Here is an 8,818-nt window from a genome sequence, read left to right as displayed (position 1 = left end):
AAAGAGTACAGAACCCAAAACAGCAAGGTTAAAATGTTAAACAGCAATTTTTACCCAAGTATGGTTGCTACCATACTTCAAATATTCATCTCTGGAAAGACAGAGAACCTGGTACCCTAATACCTGGATTTGGGGATATAACCGTACAACCAAGGGATCCAGGCTGCCTCTCACTACTTGAGCCAATTAAGCAGTGACAGGGTTGAATCATAGATGAACGTTTATTCCAATAATGCCGGCAGTATGGGAGAGCAGCAGGTCATCCACAAAAATCTGCTCTGCCTCTGCCCATAAGCCAGCTGCTTATATTGGGTAGAAGGACAAAGATTACGTGAGAAAGTAGGAATTACAGGCATGGGAAGAAAGTCGGCACGGGATAATCATTACAGGTTACAAGTCACCCGGGCTGGAGAGGGGGTTTCAGAGGGCTGATGCCTCCAGGCACCCAGGGACCAGATTACAGGTAATAGGGGCTGGGAGCTGTAAAGAGCAGGTACCTCTGGGACTAGGGACTAGATTGTTTCAACCATGAGGTTGTAAATCTTCCCACAGTGACAGGCAGTTCTCGGGACAGGAGGATGGACTGCATTCCAATGTTAGCTCCCAGGTCCCAGGGCGTACAAGACTGAGCCAGGTTAGAATATGCTTCCTCTAATCAGAACAGAACCATCATGGTTAATAGAGCATAGTTAATATTTCTTATAATTGTAGCTGGTCCCCAATATTCTATTTCTGCCCCTAACAGGGACACCACAGATAAAGTCTTCTATCCAAAAACCAACCTATCTCCAACCACCCCTCCTGCCCAAAATTCTATCATGTAGTTGGCTTTTTTTTTTTTTTTTTTTCATTGATCCCAGAGAGGAAGGGAGAGGGAAAGGGAGAAACATCAATGATGAGAGAGAATCATTGATCAGCTGCCTCCTGCACACTCCCTACTGGGGATCGAGCCCGAAACCCGAAACCCGGGCACGTGCCCTTGACCGGAATCAAACCCAGGACTCTTCAGTCCACAGGCCGACACTCTATCCACCGAGCCAAACTGGCTAGGGCGAGGCCCCTTTTGAAATGCAAATCTACCTAAAGAGGAATACCAAACTATTTAACCCAGTATTCCTGGAATTCTGAAGGTGAGTAAATGAATCCAAGAGTTATCCTGAAATTTCTGGTTATGTCTGGGGACTCCTGTTTCTGTGGAAAGGCATTCTTTAAAAAACAAACAAAAAACGTACTTGGAAATGACCAGATAAATATCTGTAAGGAAAAGGGGGAGAAAGCTATTTATATGTAGATAAGGAGCAATTTCCAAGACAATATTGTTAAATAAAAAAGCCAGGTGCAGAGCAGGGGCCTAATATCCTAGTCTTTAAATAATAAAAGAAACCTAATTTGAGCTGTAGATGTGGAGAACAGCTCTGGAAGGAAAGAGACTCTGGTAAAGTTTGAGGCTAAGGGGCAGAGAGGAAGAGAACCTTCTCACCACATTCTCTTTTCAACTTCTCAATGTTGTCCCATGTGCTCATTTATCAATTCAAAGAACATTTTTTTTCCCTGCTCCAAAATCCCATTCAATATATTGTCCTCAGATAGAGGACATATCAGACATTAAACTGATAAGAACAGATACTACATTTGATCTCAGCCAAAAGGCCGAGAAGCTATAATAATTTGTTTTTAAAAATGCATTTGGCCTGCCCAGCCAGTGTGGTTCAGTGATTGAGTGTTGACCTATGAACCAGAAGGTCATGGTTTGATTCCCGGTCAGGACACATGCCTGGGTTGCCGGCTTGACGCCGGTAGGGGGTGTGCAGGAGGCAGCTGATCAATGTTTCTCTCTCATCATTCACGTTTCTGTCTCTCTCTCCCTCTCCCTACCTATCTGAAACCATAAAAACATACTTTTTAAAATGCATTTTAGCTCCACAGTCCAGGCCTGTGCTCTGCCACTAACCTGCTCCCATATCCTCATCAGGAGCCAAACAAAACCGCATGGCCATGGCCTGGGGACCAAGGGACCAGGTGCCAGAGGGAGTGGCACATGGGGTTCTCTGGCAACAGTCTGGGGCACGGTCCATGTCTTCACTTATACCTCATAATGCCCAGAAGGAATAAAGGACCACAAGCATTGACCCCAGCACATGGCAGCATGTGGCCAGCCTGCCAAGGAAAGGTGCCAGTCACACACCGCGCACCGAGAGGGCTAGCAGGGGGACTGTTCGGGCAGGAGATGCCCTGGGCAGGGTAGGCAGGCTTCTTCATCTTCTCTGTGCCTCAGGCCCCTCTAGAGTCTGGTGAGACCTCTGGACCTTTCTGAGTGAGGTTTTTATTTTTATATATTTTTATTGACTTCAGAAAGGAAGGTAGAGGGAGAGAGTTAGAAACATCAATGATGGAGAGCATCACTGATCAGCTGCTTCCTGCACACCCCCTCCCGGGATGGAGCCTGAAACCTGGGCATGGGCCCTGACTGGGAATCGAAACATGACCTCCTGGTTCATAATTCAGCACTCAATCACTGAGCCACGCCGGCTGGGCAGAGTAAAGTTTTTAAATACGTACATAAAGAAAATAGCCCACCCGGTGTGGCTCAGTGGTTGAGCGTCGACCTATGAACCAGAGGGTCATGGGTTCAAGTCCAAGTCAGGGCACATGTCCAGGTTTCGGACTTGATCCCCAGTGTGGGACTTATAGGAAGCAGCCGATCAATGATTCTCTCTCATCATTAATGTTTCTATCTCTCTATCTCCCTCTCCCTTCCTCTCTGAAATCAATAAAAATACATTTTAAAATTGTGGACGAAAGGGGCCACATGCTAACCTGATAAGCTCAGGGAAGGCCTGCATGGTGGTCTTGAAAACTCAGAGACCTAAAGTAACTGCAAAGGATGGTCTGAAGTTAAACTTTAACTAAAAGCAGCTATGGTTGCCCTAACCAGTTTGTCTCAGTGGATAGAGCCTCGGCCTGCGGACTCTAGGGTTCCAGGTTCAATTCCAGTCAAGGGCATGTACCTTGGTTGTGGGCACATCCCCAGTAGGGGGTGTGCAGGAGGCAGCTGATTGATGTTTCTCTCTTGTCGATGTTTCTAACTCTCTCTCCCTTCCTCTTTGTAAAAAATCAATAAAATAAAAGCAGTTATGGTGGGTAGTTACATCCTAGGCTGGTATCTTTACTGACAAGGTCAATCTTTATCTTAACTGAGCCTATGTGTCTTTTTGCATCTATAATAACATATCCTTTGAAATGTCTGGGTAACTTGTAACTTCCCTTTTTCTGGACCCCTTGTAGCACAACCTAATGTGCCTGGGTGCCAGGACAGATACCACAAATTCCTTAATTGTTATGTTAATTGTTCCTGCACCCACCTAAGTATGTGTCCTTCATTTTACTTTTTATCCAATCCCAGGGGTTTCCCTGCTTTGCTTTCTCTCACCTCTCTCGTCTGTCACCAATAGATTTTATGTAACCCCCCTACATCCCTTCCTTTGATTGCAATGTATAAATATAGATGTAACCCGCCATTCTCCGGAGCATTATCTCAATCCGTTGAGGCTCTGCTTCCCGGCAATTGTTGACAGTTTGGCTCAAATAAACTCACAAAAATTCTTTACAGGTTTGAATGTTTTTATGTTAACAAAATAAATAAATGATATTTTCTCCTGTTAATCTGTCTCATGTCAATTTGATTATTAGCCAGAAGAATTTAGAAAGGTAGAAAGAAAATTATTTTCCTCCCTGACATGAGCAACAACTGTGGTGTGATATGAAAATAGCTGTGACTTCTATTGTTGACAAAGTCCCAGGAACCACCTATAATACTGTGATGTGATTTCTATACACACAATGGAAGGAAATGCTAGATTTCAATGAAAGGTTAGGGAAAATAAACATGTAAATTCTACTCATCCAAGTTCACCACCTCCCAAAACCATAACTGCAGGCTAAGACTCTAAGGAGTGAATGTTTTGAAGGGGCACAAGTTGGGTAGAAAGCATGGATTTCTAGACCAGCTCCCTGAACAAACGTTTACTTAAAAAAAAAAAAAAAGTATTTATTTATTTTAGAGAAAGGGAGGGAGGGAGAGAAACATCAGTTCAGTGTTCCACCTATTCATGTATTCCTTGGTTGATTTTTGTTTGTGCCCTGACCACAATGGAACCAGAAGCCCCTTGGTGCAGGGGACGCTGCCCAAACAACAGAGCCACTGAGCCACACTGATTAGGGTGTTACTTAAAAAAAAAAAAAGTTTTTATTGATTTTAGAGAGAGGGGAAGGGAAAAGGAAAGAGATAGAAACACCAATCATCTGCCTCCTGCACACCCCCTACTGGGGATGAACCCACAACCTGGGCATGTGCCCTGACCAGAATAGAAATCAGCGATCTCTTGATGCATGGGAAGATGCTCAACCAACTGAGCCACACCTGCTGGGCACCAGGGTGCTACTTTTAAAATATAGAATAGCAACCTGTGGACGGAAAAAAAGGGGTCACACACTAAACCTGACAAGCTCAAGGGAGACCTGCATGGGGGCCTTACAAACTCAGAGACCAAAAGTAACCACATAGGATGGTCTGAAATGAAAACTTTCTAATTAAAAGTGAGTCACAGCAGGTAGTCTTGTTCTAGGTCTGAATCTTCCCTGACAAAGGTCAATCTTTAACCTTAACTGAGCCTGTCTATTGTCTTTTTGCATCTAGAGTAACATTTGGAATGTTAGGGTTATTTCCTCAAGGGCACAATCATTGCACCAGAGCAGAGTCCAAAAAACCTCTCATTGTTATCATGTTGTTAACTATCCTGCACCCACCTATCTAAGAGAACTTGGTGTCTATTCCTTTTACTTTTTATCCAATCCCACAGATTTTTCCCGATTTGCTTTCTCCTGCCTTCCTAATCTATTACCAAAGGATGTCAGGTAACCCCTTTAAGCCTCTTCCTTTTATTGTAATGTATACAATGAGGTGCAATACTTTCATTCTCTGAAGCATTTTCTCAGTCTACTGAGATTTGGCTTCCCAGCAATTATTATAAGTTTGACTCAAATAAACTCATAAAAAATTCTCTACAGGTTTGAAAATTTATGTTGAAAAATAAAAAACAATTGCTGCCACTTTTTTATTGAGCATCTACAATGGTCTATGGTCCTGGCACTTTACAAATATCATCTTTAATCCACCCCACCCCAGACACACACACACTCTCTTCCAGGACATATTCTTATCCACATTTTACAGATGAGAAGACAATCAGAAGTAACTTGGCAAAGCCATAAGTTAGTAAGTGTTAAAGGACTTTCTTTTACAACATTTAAGAAAAGGCAATTATCTAGAGAGTTTTTTACAGTTGCTGGAACTTTTCTAAGGACATTTCAAAATGCTTATTAGGAATTTGTGATTTAATAAAGAAAGGAAACAAAAAGACAGGATATCTATGTAAAACCTGAAATTATATCCTGTTTCCATTTCCTACTTTTTTGCTTCTAAAGATTAAAAGCACTATTTTCCCCCTCATATTAATGAAGCAACAATGAATAAAAATAAGCCTGGCCTGCATGGCTCAGTGGTTGAGCGATGACCTATGAACCAGGAGGTCACGGTTCAATTCGCGGTCAGGGCACGTGCCCAGATTGTGGACTTGATCCCCAGTGCAGGAGGCAGCCGATCAATGATTTTCTCTCATTATTGATGCTTCTATCTCTCCCTCTCCCTTCCTCTCTGAAATCAACAAAAATATACATTTTAAAAATAAAAATAAAAACAGGCGACTTTTGTTACTTGGTAAAGAAGAAAAGCCAAATCCACATTGTAATAAAAGAAACTAATAAAAGGACAGGCGATGTAATGAGTAAACTGAAAGTGGATAAAAATGGGTTTTGATAAACAGGTGAGTCCTTAAAGGTTTAAGAATGGGAGTGAGGGATGCCTTGGCTGCATACCTCTCACCTGTTGAGAACCGATGCACTTTCATCACGCAAGAGGAAAGCACCTACCATTTATCTGCTGGGTTTGGGGATTCCCATCTTGTTAAAGTTTACACATAAAAAAACAAACAGGCCCTGGCCCACCCGTGTGGCTCGGTGGTTGAGCACCACCCATGAACCAGGAGGTCAAGGCCTGATTCCCGTCAGGGAATATGTCAGCCTCCATCCACGGTGAGGGTCGCGCAGGAGGCAGCCAATTGATTTCTCTCTCTCCCTTAAATTAATTTAAAAAACATATTACACACACAGGCATGGACATAATTACAGATCCTATGGAAGCCAAGGACTTGGAGACTGAGTTGCTAGGCAGCCGCCTCAAAACTGGAAGCACCTCTGCTCCATTGTTAACTGATGAACGTGGGCCCGGCCGCTTCACCTGTAAAGGAGGGATCGTTCCTGCACTGCCCTCTGCCTCGAACTGACTACTCTGATCTGTAAACACACGGTCCTCACAGACTCAAATGAGACTAAAAGGAAGACAGTGATGGCCTGAGAACGTACTACAGCAGAGAAAAAGGAACGAGGCTTTTCCTCCAGACAGGGTCACACGAGTCATGAGAATTCCCCCGGGATCACTAGAGGCCAACGCTGTACAGCGGGGTGCTCCTCAGACCTCCCTAGAGCACCCCCGTCCCCCGTCCCCCGCCTCCCCCCTCGCACAGGACGGAGCTGCCCGAGGCCAGCCAGGAACCGGCTCCCCGGCCGCCGCCTCTGAGCCGATGCCTTCCACCTGCCCAACCGCAGCTCCCGGTTAATAAAAAATGGCCCCAGGTTGCATGAATAACATGAATCAAACTTAACGCACAGAAAAAACACTGCTGGGACCACACCATTTAGCCGTGGTTACCTTGGAAAGGGGGTTTATTCCTTTTCTTACTTTCCCGCACTGTAAGTACTTTTGCGTACCTCGTTTCTCCGTCTGTACACGGTTATGAAAATTAAAAAGCTCAAAATAGGGCCTGGCAATTAGTACTCAGGGAATGTCAGTTATTTCTTTTGAAATTACCTACCAAGAACATAATATATGAAAAAAAATTTAAATGTTTTACTGCTTATTGCTTTTAACGAATCTCTTTAATGAAAAAAAATTTTTCACTTTTTTTGCATCCGTGTCCTCCCCCTCCCCCAAACCCATTCCCAATTTGAAGTAGCAAGTTGAAAGCTATCGTGGTAAATTTGCGGAGTCTGCCTTTCCTTTATAAAAACTCTGGGGATCACATCCCAAAGCGCGCAAACCAAGGGGAGAACTTGGGAGAAGGCCTCGGGCGTCCCCCGAGGCACCCTTAGCTCCGCCGCGAGGAGAAGCGCCAGGTCCGCCATTAGAGCGCGCGAGGGAAAATGGAGGCGTCCGGCCCTCCGTCGGCGGCCCCAGAGCGGCGCCTGCGCCCTGCGCGCCCGCCCCGCCCCACCCAGGCCCGCGAGGCAGTTACAGCGGTTGAGGAAGGGCGAGGGGCGGGGAAAGAGCGCCACGCCACCCCCCACCCCCGCCCGAGCGCGCGGTTCCGTCGAGCCCCGCTCCAGCCCCAGTACTCCGGTCCAGGCCGCTTCGGGCCGCTAGCCGCTCCGCAGGCACAGGCCGCGCTCCGCGCTTTCCCTCCAACCCTTTGTGTCCAGGCGCGCGGCGGAAGGAACACGGGGACGCGCGCCGCGCTGTGCGCCTGCGCCAGGGGGCGGGCGGCGCGCCTGGCCGGGAGTCCGGAGTGGGCGCTGTTCCCAGTCGCCCCGCCCTTGACCCGCCCCTCGGCCGCCATTTCGTGCTCCGGCGCGCGCGCGCGGCCTCAGCGTGATGGACGCCCGGGAGCCCAGACAACAAAGGCCTGAGCGTAGGACTTGGGCGGACTGCTGGTCTTCCCGATGCCGGAGGGAAGGAGATGGCTCCCAGCGACTGCATTATGCCCGAGTATGGGGAGGAAATGGGCCTGCGAGTGTGCACATGTGCCCAAACCCGTATTTGTATCTTTGATGTACGCATCCGTGGCTTTACACGTAACTCCTGTGTGCAAGACCTCGAGGATGTTCTCTCGACTATGCGCAGCACTCTTGTGTTTGCTCCGCCTGGCTACTTACACAGGGCCGGTGTGCATGTACTCGTGTTAACCCGGGACGTGCACTGACACATGTATTCATGAGTCTGAATTACCCACTAACCTTTTCATACCCGGGATGTGCGCAGACCTGGAGTGCAAGCCCAGCCTCCGAAAGTCTGGGGTACCCCTGAAAACCATCCCGTTTCTGGCCTGTTTTGGATTAATTCCCTCTTGTTTACATGCAAAGCATAACCACCAGCCTGCTACCCTATGCTATTCTTACGCTTGGCTTCTTTTCTTCCCTCCTGCTCACTGCTCTCCTGCTGTCACCCCAACTTTGCACGAGGGGCAAGTGGTAACAGTGACCCTCTGCCAGTGAGAGTAAACAGAAAATGGAAATTAAAGGCATGATACAGCTAGAAAGGAGGGGCCTGAAAAGCTTGCTGGAGAAAACCATGAAGCAAGGCCAGTGCAGGTGGCCAGGGCCAGGCCCCAGAGGGAGCCAGGGCTCAAGCCTGAGAATATGGTTCTAGAAGGCATTTAAACAGAAGATGACACCAAATCCACATTTGTGGGAGGACGGGTTGAAGCAGAGGGAGCAGGTGATAGAGAGGAGAGTGTGTAGGAAAAGGAGGCCTTTGGGGGCCCATGGGGCAAGAGACCTTGGGGACCAGGTTCAGGGAAAAGTGGCCTCCCCAGGAAGGGAAGTGGGAGGAAAAGCAGGATGGGGGACTGTGATCCGTCAGCTGTTAATACCTCCTGCTGCTTCTGGCTCTTCTGTGTTAAGCACGTGCCTCTCCCCAGGAATGGGA

At 47.0% G+C, this 8,818-nt stretch overlaps 1 pseudogene; it reads right to left on the bottom strand.

Annotated features, from left to right (window-relative positions):
• Positions 1 to 1,536: 1,536 nt before the first annotated feature.
• On the bottom strand, positions 1,537 to 1,662 carry LOC114230508 (U2 spliceosomal RNA; annotated as a pseudogene).
• Positions 1,663 to 8,818: the final 7,156 nt, after the last annotated feature.

The sequence above is a fragment of the Eptesicus fuscus genome, chromosome 11, assembly GCF_027574615.1.
Source record: "Eptesicus fuscus isolate TK198812 chromosome 11, DD_ASM_mEF_20220401, whole genome shotgun sequence".
Classification (NCBI taxonomy): domain Eukaryota; kingdom Metazoa; phylum Chordata; class Mammalia; order Chiroptera; family Vespertilionidae; genus Eptesicus; species Eptesicus fuscus.
This window is presented reverse-complemented; position numbering and strand designations above follow the sequence as displayed.